General features: G+C 44.6%; 1 long non-coding RNA gene across 2 annotated transcripts in view; it reads left to right on the top strand.

Moving 5' to 3' along the window:
* The window catches only part of LOC142818475 (uncharacterized), a 44,801-nt gene extending 37,865 nt beyond the window's left edge, over window positions 1-6,936 (top strand). The window contains exon 3 of one of the 2 annotated variants that reach the window (XR_012895953.1): window positions 6,706-6,936. This is a non-coding gene — a long non-coding RNA (uncharacterized LOC142818475). Of the gene's footprint in view, window positions 1-4,570; window positions 4,802-6,705 lie in introns of those variants that run through there. The other variant, XR_012895955.1, reaches the window with a different exon arrangement.
* Window positions 6,937-15,265: the final 8,329 nt, after the last annotated feature.

Here is a 15,265-nt window from a genome sequence, read left to right as displayed (position 1 = left end):
CTAAATTGCTATTTTCTTCCATATTATATTGCACATTCATGCCTAATTTGTTTTCCACCATCATCCCTTCATCTTCCTGGTTGATACTTGCACCTATGCTACCGAGCTAGGACAATGACTATTTTACTCTGAGGGTTCCTGTTTGTAATTGATGATGTTACTTAGGAGGGTTTTAAGGGAAGCAATGTATCCTGGGTAGGAGTAGAAATTGTAGGAAAGAATTAGCAATTTTGCTTTGATGATGCATCTTTTGCCCCTGAACCTGTTACTAACAAAAGCAGCTTTAGATGATTATCCATCCTGCATTCCTCAGGCTTGGCTAATACCACACAAGATAATATTGACTCTCTAGAGTTATCTTCTATATGGAACAGAAATATCAAAATGATCCCACAGTAGACACATCTAGAGAAATATTGGAGAGAGCCCAGTCAATTGTTTCTTCACTATGACCCACCAGTTTTTTCCACCTGTTTCCCCCCCAGTTTTTTCATATACATATGACATTCCAGCTCCAAATCTAACATTCCAGCTTTAAATCTAACAGAAAGGCGCTTTCACTTTTTCAGAATAGCTCTTCTACTGATGTGTCTTTTGAGGACTGTAGGAACATCATTATCCTCTAGTCAGTTTAAGCAGTGTACTGTATATGTGCCATTTTAAAAAATGAAATGCTGGAAGCATTTCTGGGCTGAGGAGATCTTGCCAATGCAACATACTGCCTCGGTATGGCACTGCATGGTCAATTACAGATGGTAAACCACATGCTGGAAATGTACCAATCCCGGATGCCCACAAAAGCCAAAAATTAAAAGGGTGTATCCTCAGTGGATAGCCAGCTACTCCTGAGACCCTGCCTTCCCCTGTGGGGGTTTCATAAAGCTTTCAAATGCATGGCCAGCTACATCTTGCACAGAGCTGGCCAGTGATCTAGGAAACTCTTCAATTATAGATGAGCACCAATAAACAGCCAGTGATTTGCTGGAAATTATGAGATGTAAATAATTGAGAAGGAGGGAGCTCGCCCAGAGGTATCCTTCTCTCTTGCTGATTCATCTTAATGCATTTCCTTGATGCAACTCCCTTCTGTGTACCTATTGCAGTAGAGAGCAGTGAGATAATACCTTTGAAGAATATGCCTGCCAGTGTGTACACATTGTTATTAGTATATGAACATCTGACAAATTGAAAAGTGCCAGTGAAGAGAGTTAACTCACTGGCCTGACTCTCATCTCATACCACAGTCAGCTGGTGGTAATTCTTCTTCAATTGCTGGGATACCCCAGTATCAATAGAAAAAGATTCAGGTCTGGGGGAGAGAAGCTGCACAGCAAGGTCTTTACACAGCAGATTCAGATCTCTAATCCAAGAAGCAGTAATTAAGGAGATTAGCCCTCAGACATGCAATGGTCTGCTCTTCAGACAGGGTCTTTCCAAGAGTGTAAAGGGCTAACTTCAGAAGCTGGACTTCTATTCCAGACAGACTCCTTTTAGGATGGCAAATTCAGGGAGCATTTCAAGGAGATTATCCCTCAGGTGATGCGGACACTTCCTTCCTGAAGCAAAGGCTGCAGAGCCAGGACTGCAGGACTGAATCCAAAGAGATGAGACTGGAGCTCTAAGTCACAGACAGTGGGGCCCAAGGGCAGCACTTTTAGAGAGTGAAATGGTTTGCTTTCAGGCAGTAAATCCCCTGTTTCTGGCAGTTGGGACTTGGAATAGTTCCAGAGGAAAAAGGAAAATCATAAGAACAAACCAATATTCTCACTTTTGTCACATGTTTGGAAAGTTGGTAATAAGAGAATATTTCATTGGAGGCAATACAAGATTTCTCTGCTCCTGGGTCAGAGCTGCCGGGAAACACAAGTAGAAGAAGTGCAGATAAGAACACAGAACTTGCAATATTGGATGAAAGAGACCAATCTCCAAGCCATCTTTAACAGTGACCACTACTAGATGCTTTAGAGAAGGGCTACTCAACTTTGGAAGCCCTGGGGGCCACAATGATACTCATAGCATATGCCAAAGGCTGCAACTTAAGTGTGGTTACATATACAGGCAGTCCCCGGGTTACATGGATCCGACTTACATCGGATCCCTACTTACAAACGGGGTGAGGCAACCCCGCACTAGCTGCTTTTCCCCCTATGAGACCAGGGAGACGCGAAGCTAGCGCCGCCCCCTCCCCCCCAGAAGACTAGGGAGACGCGGAGCGGCTTTTCTCAGCAGATACCTCAGCTTGAGAATAAAGGACTGAGGGAAGTGAGGTGTGGGAGGATAAAACTGAGCTCTGGAGAAATGTTTGGCTAGAGTTTCCCCTACAATATGTACCAGTTCTGACTTACATACAAATTCAACTTAAGAACAAACCTACAGTCCCTATCTTGTACGTAACCCGGGGACTGCCTGTACATGCAAATATATATGCAAACAGCTTATTTCACTCTGATGGGCATGAATACAACGATTAAGACTTAAGCTGTGGTGCCAGACCCAAAGGAGGCCAGTGTGAGCCAGTCAGCACCTCAGGCTCTGCCCACAAGGCTAAGCAACCAGCACTTCCCACAATGCTCCAGCACTCTCCGCACCTCCTTCCTGGCAGCTAGAAGAGCTGACATCCCGTACCCATCTGTTCCAGCCAGCCTGGCCACTTGCATCTTTCAGTGCTCACCCTGCCTGATAGACGCCTCGCCGTTGTGGAGGATGTTCCTAGTGGAGGCCATGTTCAAAGGATCCCACCCATGGCTGCATGTTGAGCTCAACGTAAAACCAAACCTCACCATGGGCCACAAACAAAAGGGTCGTGTGCTAAGTAGCCCTGCTTTAGAGGATAGTACAGGAAGAACTGTCATAAACAGTTATGGCTAACCCTACCCATAGAGGACATTTCTTCCATGCCTCCTGCCTTGAAGTATGAAGGTTCATTTCTCATAGGCATAGTTATCCTGTTTTGTATAACTATAGATATTCTCATTATCCATACAGAATTCTAATTCTGCTTAGCATTCTTCTCCTTCTCAATAGTAATGTATAGCAAATTTTTCCACTGGCTAAATAATGTCTTATGTTTAAGAGTAATTCCATATTGCCTTCATTTGCATTGAGTTGTCTTGCTCTTGCATTAAACAAGAGTGCTTAAGTTACTTCCTCCACCCCATTTATCATAGTGATAGAGATGCAGCCATGTTAGTCTGGTGTAGCTGAAACAAAAGACAGAACTATGTAGCACTTTAAAGACTAACAAGATGGTTTATTAGGTGATGAGCTTTCGTTCATTTTTTTAATTGTATCACTTTGGTATATATGGTTGTGCCAATTTTCTTCCACGTATTGATCTGAGGAAGTGGGTCTGGCCCACGAAAGCTCATCACCTAATAAACCATCTTGTTAGTCTTTAAAGTGCTATATAGTTATGTCTTTTGTTTCACCCATTTATCATGTTATGTCCCCATATCACATCAAAGACAGCTAGGCTAATGAAGAAAACCTTTTGCAGGAGCTATTTGGTCATATGTGTTAATGAATTTATTTTGAGTGTGTGTGTGTGTGTGTGTGTGTGCGCGCGCACTCTCTTTTGTAGTTAATTTGTAAGAAAATTAGTGCAATTGAATATAGAAGTATAAGTACTTGTGGATGGTGCAATTCAGCATCTCTACTCACCTACACCCCTAGACCAAACCCAAGGTCTATATACTTTTTCATCCTCCAAAACAGGGTCTAAAGTAGGACTTTTCTAAACCTATGGATGAATTTTACCCCCAATCAGTGAATTTTAAGATCTCAAATATTTGTATCAATCAAAATTTGCCCCAGAAACCTGGTAGTGAGAGTTACACAACTGGGGAGCAGAAGCAGCCTTTGAGAGCCATGCAATATGGTTTAAATAGCATACAATAGAATAAGCCAGATTCAAATAACACCATGCAAATTACAATCTGCCTGGAGACACCCTGAAAAAATAGCAAGCAACCAAACAGGTTAAATAGGAAGAATCAGTCTTTTGCTATTAAATATTCACTCTGCCTTAATTCCATAGCATACCTCTCATCTGCCTATTCATGTCTGTTCAGTGATTGACATTTATAGTGGTTTCCTTACACAATAGCAGTACACATTCTCTCTAGCATCTACCACTCCAATTTCCTGTACCTTGCACCTGCACTTCATTCTTGTCCCCTGGGGATCATGAGATGTGTAGTTCAAGGTTTATCTTGTAAACTACGAGGTATTATAGCTAGAGGGACACAAATAAAAGAACGTTTATGATATCCCTCCTGTAAAATTGGTCATATGTGATTCTGAATGACACTGTAAGTGTGAATACATTTCTGGCTGAAAAATATGGGTATGGGTGGACAAAAAAAATTTGCAGATGTGCGTCTGTGTCAGTGAATTGTTTTCGTCAAAAGAATGAAAGAAAGATCAGAACTGTTGGGACAGTTTAACATTTCAGAAAGAGCTTTGGTTTTAAAATATCCCTCAATTTTGTTTAAAAAAACTTAAAACAACTTAAAAATTATACTTCAGTGGATCCAAAGCTAATAATTTTTCTCCATTTTTTTTGCTTCAGCCACAGGACTGTAAAAGATCACAGCTCTATTTGCACAGCTCTAGTCATCTGCTATATTGTCCCAGTGATTCATAAGACAATACTTTTTCCTATGTACAGATAAAAATAAACAATAAAATTCTACACAAAGACGCATGGAGGGACAGACAGTCAAGCAGACAATAAACTTCTCTATTATGTGTTTGTACAGTGCCTAACACAGTAATCCAATGCAAACAAATCCAATGCAACTAATCCAATGGCTCCTAATCCAATGCAAACAAATAAACAAATCACGCTAATGATGAATGATATGGCATGGTATAGCTAACAGTGCAGATCAAATATGGGGCTAATCCTATATAAATCCATATATAAGCAATAATCAGGATTTTCCAACAGAAAATATATTTGTCACATATATTTGTTACCTCTTGCTGCTTCCAAATACAAAATAGTGAAGATCTGGCAGTAACCGAGCTATGGGGAGAGCTAGAGAGGAGGGGAGGGGAAATACGGAGACCACAAGAAACAAAATATCTTCCTGCTCTAATGAGGTGGCTGAAGAAGGAAGCATGGAGCTGGCAGTGTCGGAGGCCAGCATCAAGGGCAGGATGGGCTGATGAAGTCTGAGTAGATGCCACAGCTCGTAGCTTTTAAGATTCAAGCAAACAGCACAAAGGGACATGGAACTAGGGCTCTATATGCAGATTTTGCTCTATTACATTTCTGAGCTGTTTTTCCTCTTTTCACTCCCAGCGACAGAAGACGCCAAAGCTGTTAAATATCAAGCATGCATAATGGGAATCCCAGAAACTGGGGGAATAGCCAGGATTCAAGGATCTGTCCAGAGAAGAGCAGACGGAGGGAGGAGGGCGAGGGGAGATGGAAGAGGGGGGAGAAAGAGAATCAAGCACAGAGAGGGAGGGAGGCTAAGAGGGGAAGAATCAAATCCATAGCTTCTCACTTACTCTAGGTTTTCTTGGGGCCTCAGTTTGGTGATATCAGCATTACTTCTTGTTGTTAAAACGATGCCTAGGAACTGACCAAGAATGGGGCTGTATTTGGCAGGCATTGTACAGACACCTGCCTTTTGTTCTATGGTCTCCCAAACCCATGGGTTCTGTAGGCCAAGAGATAAAGGGGGGCTTCTGTCATCAGCATGCATTTTTCTGTGGCACCCTGTAACAACACCATTGCCATGTGTGGTGTTTTGGACCCTGATTTGCAGCATATTGTAGCTCATTTTGATAAAGACACTGCTTTCTCAGGGCTAAGGTCTGTCACTGAAGAACAGACCCAAACTAGGAGCTCCATGACAGGGAAGTACACTAGCTAGTACTGCAAGTTGTGTTTCTTACCTATCTCATAGAGGTGGAAGGGACCTTTAAAGGTCATTGAGTCCAGTCCCCTGCCTTCACAACAGGATCAAGTTCCATCCCTGACAGATTCACCCCAGATCCCTAAGTGGCCCCCATCAAGGATTGAACTCACAACCCTGGGTTTAGCAGGCCAATGCCCAAACCACTGAACTATGCCTCCCATACTTGCTGCTGTGTGTCCCGCCCCCGTACTTGCTGCTGTGTGTCCCAAGATTGAAACAGCTTCCTGACCCCTTGGCAAGCAATTCAAGGCTATGTCTACACTGGCGGGTTCTTGAGCAAGAATGGCCATTCTTCTGCAGAGCGTCCACTGTGCCTGCCCACTTTTGCGCAAGAATATTTACAGTAAAGCGTGGGAAGAGAGGGATTCCTGCACGAGAGCTACGCTCTTTTCTTACAAGCGTAAGCTCTCTTGCGCAAGAGCTCTTGCGCAAAAGGGCAGTGTGGACACGCGGCAGGGGTTTCTTGTATAAGAGAGCCTATGGCTAAAATGGCCAGAGGAGCTTTCTTGTACAAGAGAACATCCACACTGCCATGGATGCTCTGCACAAAAGCACATGGCAGTGTGGACGTGTTCTTGCGCAAGAACACACTAGTGTAGGCATAGCTCCAGAGAGCAGTTGACGCTCGGGATACCACAAAAATAGTATTTGGCTCTGCAGAGAGGTTCCTCATATTTTCACCTTCTTACAAGGCCCCTAGCACTTATTTCTATTTGCATAATAATATGGCTCCTATCCAAGCACCTCACAAGCAATGATTTTACCCTTGCAGTGTCTCTGTAACAAGCTGCATGGAACTTGGAAGGAAGGACACTTGCTGCAGAAGTGATGAGTTTGGAGGTGACACCAGAAGTCAGTGTGCACCTAGCAATGGATGCTAAGCTACAGTTACAGCAACTCTCGGTCAATGGTTAGTTTAATAAAGAGCTCATTTAAATAGGAGTGGAGTTCTCATGTTATTACTCAGCATGTAATACATGAAGCTGGCAGAACAAGGATTGTCATTTTACAACTGGGGAAACTGAGGTACAGGGTAGCCTAAGACAGTGACTAGCCCAATCTCATACAAGAAGTCTGAGGGGGAGCCAGGTTTTAAGCCAGACTCCCTTTATTATTAGCATTGCTGACCCCATATGTTCCAAAATAATGAGCGGCCCTCCAAATCACGAGATTAAACACTATATTAAAATGCTATGCCATCAAGCCCTGTTGTCAGCTTGTTTCTGCAAATGGGGGATTTGCTTACTTTTCCTGATTGATTAAAAAATAAAAATAAAAATAAATGGATCTTGTTTCAGAATCGCATTAACGACCCCAGAAGCTGGGACTTTAAAAAAAAATTCCACATGCCATGAGACATAAGGTAAAAGGGGGAGAGTTGGCAAGGGAGCTGCCCCTGCGCAGATGGAAGGGAGGACCTGGCTCTGCACTCCTGAAAGGGGTGGGGCCTCGGGCAGAAGGGGCAGGGCAGCTGGCAGCCTGTCCTCGGGTCTGTCTTGGCTGTGATGTGCTTTCCTGCCCGGCACTCAAAGCCACGTGTAGCGCACGGCTCTCTGACAGCTATTTAAAGGATCCAGGTCTCTGGCTGCCACTGCTGCTGAAGTAGTGGTGGTGTCACATAGTCAGGAGCTCAAGGCCCTTTTGAATTGCAATTTCCCCCTTTGCCTTCCCCTGTCAGCAAGCCTGAGAGTTGGCAACACTGACCAGGGACTTACTCACAAGAACATCCTTTCCTGGAAGGATGAAGGCGTGTCTTCACATGGGAACTCATAGGTAAGGTGCACTGAGGGGGGAGGAGAGAATGTGATTTTTATTCCACCAGCCAGCTAAGAAATAGGCCAGCAGATGCAATTTCATTCAGCGGCATGGAGAGTCTTAAGGGGATTTTCCCTCTCTCTGACATGGTAGCAGTCATCCCTGCTTTGATTAACACATTTGCCAGGGACAGCAGCAGGTGAATCCTCCATGTGTTGGATTTCAACACAGACCTTGTTAAACTAAATTCTGGTCTGGCAGGTCGAAGTCAGGTTTTGAATGAAGGGACAGACGAAAAAGTACTGAGAGAAAGTCCACTGACTTCAGTACCAAATCATGGGGCAAATCTTGAGGGATTCGGAATTGTCTCTCAAATTTTCCTGGTGGGATTTGCCTTTGCAAATAAGAAAGAAATGGATGAAAAAAGGATAAACCAATATTCCTTAATAGTGTCATTAAGAAACATAAGGAGTTGTGGTTTCCAGCATTCTCAAGTTCATGGTGCATACTTAAGAGCCGAGGTGATTTAAACCATGAGAGGAAAGTGCAAAATGAAGGGAAACTGATAATCCTTCTTGTGTTTAGCAACAAGGGGAAGAAGGGTTTCTTTGTAAATAGCAGGCCGGCCCTGCTTGACTTCTTGAGCCCCTCCCACCGTTTAACACAAAACTATAGAGAGGAAAGATGATGATTTCCCACCCCCTATTTTGATAAAATAACCCTTTTTACTGTTTCAGACAAACCATTAGTCATTTTGAACCTGTCTGCTTCTCCCACTGGGAGGTCCAGATTGATTTAACATCTAATCTGGTTTGTAGCTCCTGCCAGCCATGGCAGTCTAACATCTCACTAACAGGAAGGGGAGGCAGGAATTCTCTATGGGTGTAAGATGAAGAGAAGGAATAACCAAAAAGATGTATTAGCTGAAACGCCACTTCCAAACCCTCCCAGCAGACTTAGTTTTCAAGCGATGAGGGAAAGAGATTCCAGCAGGACCAGATAGGAAAAGAAAGGGATATGAGTCATAAAACAACACAGACTATTTGGGTATGACTGGAACATGGCTTGGGCGTAGGCTTGTCTTGAATTTATGGAGCTGCACAAAGTTTGAATAACTCTGAACTTAAGTCATTAGTTTTCTCCTTTGCTAGGTCCCATTGTTACTTTTCAGTCACCTGATCAGATTGGATGAGGTTTTATTTATTTTATTGGCTGAGTCACCTGTTAAAATATCTCACAGTAAAGCCTCTAAGCCATGCAATTCACAGCAAACACTCTGGAGACACTCAGAGATGACAGACTGACATCCCTGAAGTCTGAGATCCTTCATTAATTATCCCTTAGAAGAAATACATCCTGGACAGCCAGCTTGGCATTTTGCTTAAAGCCCCAGCTTCCCAGAATCAGGGGAATATGTGGGAGTGTCATCTTTCTTATTTAAAGAAAAGAAAACTTTTAGTCTTTATAGCTATGGAGAACACGTGAACCCTAAAAGTTTAAAAACCAGAGGACAAATAAAAGCCAAAGATTCTTATTTTTGCTGAAATATCATGAGTTTTTTCAAACAACTAATCTACTGATTTAGGGGGGTCTGACTCATGATTTAGGACTGGCCACATTGCAAGAACATTGACAAGGAGCAGTCAAGTTTGTCTGAGATGAACCATTTGTAGGGTGGAGACTTAGTTCTCCAGGGACTCTATAAAGTAGCAGGCCCTACCACTATCAGATGACTCATAGACTTTAGACTCATAGACTCATAGACTTTAAGGTCAGAAGGGACCATTATGATCATCCAGTCCGACCCCCTGCACAGTGCAGGCCACAGAATCTCACCCACCCCTCCTAGAATAATCCTCTCACCTATATCTCAGATATTGAAGCCTTCAAATACTTTGAAGACCCCAAGATGCAGAGAATCCTCTAGCTGTGATCTGTACCCCATGCTACAGAGGAAGGCGAAAAACCTCCAGGGCCTCTGCCAAGCCATGACAAGCTACTGGGCAAGACCGTTTGATGCAAAGTGACACCTCACATGTTCTTATGGCCATTCAACCACAAGCTGCTCTGCCTGCACCTCCAAATACTAGGCCAGCGTTGGTGGTGATTTTGGCTCCTGTACAGCTAGGGTCCTGGCTTAAATCTCCTAAGAAGTATCATTGGCTTCAGTAAGGCTCCTCACCTACTCAAATGTAGGCCTATACTTAAGTGCCTTCCTGAAATGGGACTGGGATGATATGAACACTGGTCTTCTAGTAACACCAGCAAGAAACAATAAGCTGTTTGAATGTATGCTACCAGATGGCACTGAGAGCCACAGTTCAGTCCTCTTTCCCCCTTGCTCCAGAGGGGACATGCGTTGTGACTGCCAGTTCCACTGTCACCCACACCGTGTCTCAGTTATGTTGGCCTTTGTGCTAAGAAGTACAAGGCAGAAACTGGACTTTGGCTTGCTCCCCCTCCTCCCCGCCCCCCGTCCCCGCCCCAACCAACTGTGCTGGAGGATGATGAGTGGGCTAGCAATAGATTCTCTTCCACTCATTGCCCTATCAGCAATACAGATAGCATATGCAGGAGGTAAGGGGTATTCCTTTCCCATGACTATCTCTGTCCTGGTCTGGAGCATAAACTCGCCATCTGGCTTTAAGGTATTTAGAATCACTCAGAGTTTCTAGCCCTTCTGGGAAGGAGACACAAATATTGCAGCAGTGCCTTGGTACTTTACATATGTCAAAATAAAAGTAGGTGTTTGCCATCAAGTGCTTCCAGCTAAACATAACCAACGTACACAAAGTCATTCCCTCTGTCCTTCAGCAGCCCAGCATCTCCTCTCCAGATCTCTGCACCTGCAGAGGCCACACCAGGAGGGAGCAGGCGGGACCGAACTACATGGCAGAATCCTGAGATGTAGCTTTGTGGAAAGCAATAGAGAGGCAGAGTATAATGTGCCCCCTCACTCCCCTGCCCCTCTGCAGCTCTAGCTGCCCTTGGAACTCAGTTCTGCAGCCAGCCCTGGGGTCAGGGTACTGCTCATAGATCTCAATCAATAAAAGAAGTCTGATGGTAATAGCCCAGACCCCTACTCTGTTGTGTTCATTGTTGAGAGCCATCTCTACAATGCAGCATCACATTTCCATAAGGGCGTAAGGTGCTGTGATATCCATCGCTCAGAATTCCTATACCTCATTAGTTCATGCCAATCATGTTTCAGCAAGGAAAGAGAATGAGAAGGGTCGGGGGGGGGGGGGGGGATGATTTGAGTGTGTGTGAGAGAGAGTGCATGTGTGTGTGTATTGGTAAGTGTGATTTTCTCTGTGTGTTTGGTATATCCACAGTGTGTGTCATGCATATGAGTTTGTGCAAGTGTTTCAACATTCCAAAATGATTCTTCAAATTGGCAGGCTGGAGGTTATTTTCTCCACTCCCTGGGCCTGACATTCACCATTCATTTATCCATCTATCACCCTTCTCACAAAAAGATAAAATAGCAAAGGAGCACAGAAAATAAGTGGGAAATGAGCAAGTGTTGTGGCACAAAATTGGTAGCCTGAAGCCAAAGCTGCTTCTCTCATCCCCTCTCCCTGATTTGCGTGTGCATCTCCAGGGCGTCTCTTCCTCCTCCTCACCCATCCTCCCTCCCACATCACCACAAACAGCATGATAATGAAGGCTGGTGTCTGAGCCACCAGGCAATCCCATCACTGCAATCAGAACAATGGCGAGAGATAGCACCCTGCAGGCTCATCAAGCTGTCCTGACGCTGGCCAGCCTCATGCACATGAAGATGCCAATCTCGCCTCTCCTCCATTCCTCCTCAGCGTCCCTGGCTCAGCACCCCCACTCCCTTCACAACCTCTCGCTGCGCAGCCCTCCATCAATGCACAACACCATAGGAACGCCAGCCTAGGCCACATCTGAGCATCCATCGCTTAATGATTCTGATAGGAAATGCCCAGAAGGCTGAGTCTTTCCTAGAAAAGCAAAGGGAGGTCGGAAGGCATATGGTTGCTGTCCTCCAAGCTCCGGGTGACAAGGTCTGTGATGCATCCTTACTGGGTGGAAAGAAAAAAAATTGCCTGCTCGGTCTTTGGGAAATCACAAGCTGCTCCCTGCAGCGGGTAGACCTTTTTGACCCCGTGGCACATTGTTGGGCATGCATCATGCCATGTCGGCACAGCATAGGCTGTCAGGGGCTCCCCACTTTGTAGTCTTGAAAAGAACTCTAAACTATAGCCTGACATTTCTGTATTTTTTTTAAACACAGTTGTGGACACAATTAAATAAGCAACCACGCCCCTGGTCTCCTCCTCATCCTAGAATCACAAATTTTTAGGGACAGTTGGTACTAAAAATGAGGAGAAAAGAACACCCACATCTCTGCATCTTCTTCATTATTACCGCCTGTTTCATATGATTCCATCATGAATACATCTAACCAATGCATAAAACCTTGATTGAAATAAGTGATACACCCTTAATGATTCCTGTGCCTCTAACTGCATAAGTTGTTCTTCACAGAGGAGTACCATTGCATCCCAAGTTCTAAGGCAGTGGCACTCTACACGTAGTCCGTGGGCCACATACGGTCCACAGCTCATTTGTTTGTGGCCCATGGTGTGGTTTGGCTTTATACAGGGCTCCTTTGAAGAGGCCTCCAGTGGGAACATGCTCCACAATGGCAAGGCGTCTCCCAGGTGGGATACGCACTTAAAGATGCAAGTGGCTGGGCTGGCTGGAACAGACAGGTACAGGGTTTCTAGCCCCTAGGGAGGGGGTACCGGAAGCACCAGAGCATTGAGTGAAAGAAGCTATTTGCATTTATTTGCATATATATTTGCATGTATCTGCAACCACACTTAAGTTGTGATCCTCAACATGTTCTGAGGGTATCTTTGTGGCCCCCAGGGCTTCGAAAGTTGAAACCCTGTCCTAAGGTATTTCTCTCCCTTTCCCTCACTCTCTTTTTCTCTATCACACACACATGCACACAGACATGTTCCTCCACATTGCTGCAAAAATTGGGAGTTATCACATACAATGGTTGCTGCTACACCACTGGAAAAAAGTTTAAAGAGCATTTTGAAAATTAAGAGAGTACTGATTCTGGGTATTTTTATATAGATTTGAGGGGGACTTTCAAAAGGGCTTACGTGTCATAAGCATTCAAGTCCCACTGATCATCTAAACTTTTGAAAATTCCTTCTAATTCTTACTGGATGCTGGATGTTCTAACGCAACCCACATGCACAGTTTCTTGGGCAACAATAAGGCTGGCCCTGGAATTTCTGTTTCCACAGTTACAGGTGATCGGATTATTACAAAGATAAGTAACCATAAGTTTGGAAGGAATAATATAAAGTCAACTTCAGGGGGGGATCAGAAGACATTTTCCTCACAGAATAAGGCCAGAATTTTTCTACATATTTTCAGAAGTGCTTTGCATGCTGGGCACCCACAGGTGCTGAACTCCATTGAACATAGAATCATAGGGTTGGAAGAGATTTCGGGGGTCATCAAGTTCAATCCCATGCTAAAATCAGGATGAATCCCAACTAAATCATCCCAGCCAGGACTTTGCCAAGCAAGGATGGAGATTCTACCACCTTCCTAGGTAGCCCATTTCAGTGCTTCACCACTCTCCTAGAAAATTACTGCACATTGGGATGGTTTGTTTCTGAGCCTTCAATAAGGCTTCTTTAAAATGCAGCCAGCTCTTCCAGACTCCTTTCTCCATCATGTTAGTGTCCCAGGTGATCCTGCCCATCAGTTTCCTGAGAGAGTCAAAGGCTGTTTTTCTGAAGTCCAAGATCTGCATTTTGCTACTCTCCTTTCTTCCTTTGGTCAAGATCTTGAACTCAACCATCTCATGATCACTGCTTCCCAGGTTGCTACGCACATCTACTTCCCCTGCTAATTCCTCCTTCTTTGTGAGCAGCAGGTCTAGCTGCACATGGCCTCTGGTTTGTTCCTTCAGCATTTGTACCAGGAGGTTGTCCTCAACATTCTCCAAAAAGTTCCTGGATTGTCTGTGTACTGCTGTATTGGTCTCCCAACACGTGTCAGGGTGATTAAAGTCCCCCTTGGGAACCAGGGCCTGTGATCTGGAAGCCTCTGTTAGTTGTCTGAAGAAAGCCTTGTCTTCCTCCTCCACTTGATCTGACAGTCTACAGCAGACACCCATTGTGACATCATTCTTGTTGCTCCTGCCTCTAAACTTAACCCAAAGACTCTCAACAGGCTTTTCTCCTATTTTATATTGGAGCTCTCAGCAACCATACTACTGTCTTATATACAGTGCAACACCTCCACCTTTTCTTCCCCACCTGTCCTGCCTGAACAGTTTATATTCTTCCATGACAGTGCTGCAATCATGTGAGTCACCCCAACAAGTCATAATTCTATGACTGTGCCAGACTTCCAATTCTTCCTGCTTGTTTCCCAGGCTTCTTGCATTCATGTACAGATGCCTTAGATAAATAGTTGATTGCCCTGCCTTCTCCATACAAATCAGGGGTCCTCCTCTGTTGCACCTTCCTCCTTGTGTTTCTTTCCAATATTCTACTTCTTAGGGATTAGGTAACCTACCTCTGCTAAACCTAGTTTAAAGTCCTCCTCACCTGGCTTGCAAGTCTGTCCACAAAGACACTCTTCCCTCTCTTTTTTACGTGGATCCCATCTCTTCTTAGCACTCCTTGTGCCTGGAACAGTATCCCATGGTCAAAGAATCCAAAGCCCTCTCTCTGACACCACCTGCACAACCACACATTTACTTCCACAATTTGACAATCCCTACTTGGGCCTTTTCCTGCAACAGGATGGATGAACAAGAACACAACTTGATCCTTCTTCCCAGCACCACCTAATCTGCAGTGACCAGCTCACAGTCAACCATGGCAGTATCGCAGGTTCCTACATGGAGAAGTAGGAAGGGGTAGTGGTCTGAGGGCTTGATCAGTCTCGGAAGACACTCAGGATACGTCTACACTTGCGCCCTAGTTTGAGCTAGGGATGCAGATGTAGCCAACCGAAATTGCTAATGAAGCGGGGATTTAAATATCCCACACTTCATTACCATAATCTTGCCTGCTTTATTCCGCTCAACAGCTGATTCGAACCAGGAAGTGCGCTCCAGGATGCGTTAGTTCAAATCAAACTTCTTGGTTCGAACTAACGTTACTCCTCAAAAAATGAGGAATAATGTTCATTCGAACCAAGGGGTTTGATTTGAACTAATTCATCCCAGAGTGCACTTCCTGGTTTGAATCAGCTGTTGAGTGGAATAAAGCGGGCAAGATTATTGTAATGAAGCGCTGGATATTTAAATCCCTGCCTCATTAGCAATTTTGGTCAGCTACATTTGCATCCCTAGCTCGAACTAGGGAGCAAGTGTAGATGTACCTTCAGTCCCATCCTGAATTCTAGCTCTAGACACACAGTGCACTTCTCCAGTTTCCTGGTCTGGGTGGCAGATGAATTACTCCATCTCCCTTAGGAGGGAGTCCCTGACCATTAGCACACGTTTCCCTCTCTTGGGAGTGGTGGTCGTGGAACCCCCAGCCCTATGACTATGCATCCAA

This window comes from Pelodiscus sinensis, chromosome 15, assembly GCF_049634645.1.
Source record: "Pelodiscus sinensis isolate JC-2024 chromosome 15, ASM4963464v1, whole genome shotgun sequence".
NCBI lineage: Eukaryota > Metazoa > Chordata > Testudines > Trionychidae > Pelodiscus > Pelodiscus sinensis.
The sequence above is the reverse complement of the archived record's forward strand: the minus strand, read 5'-3'. Positions and strand labels throughout refer to the sequence as shown.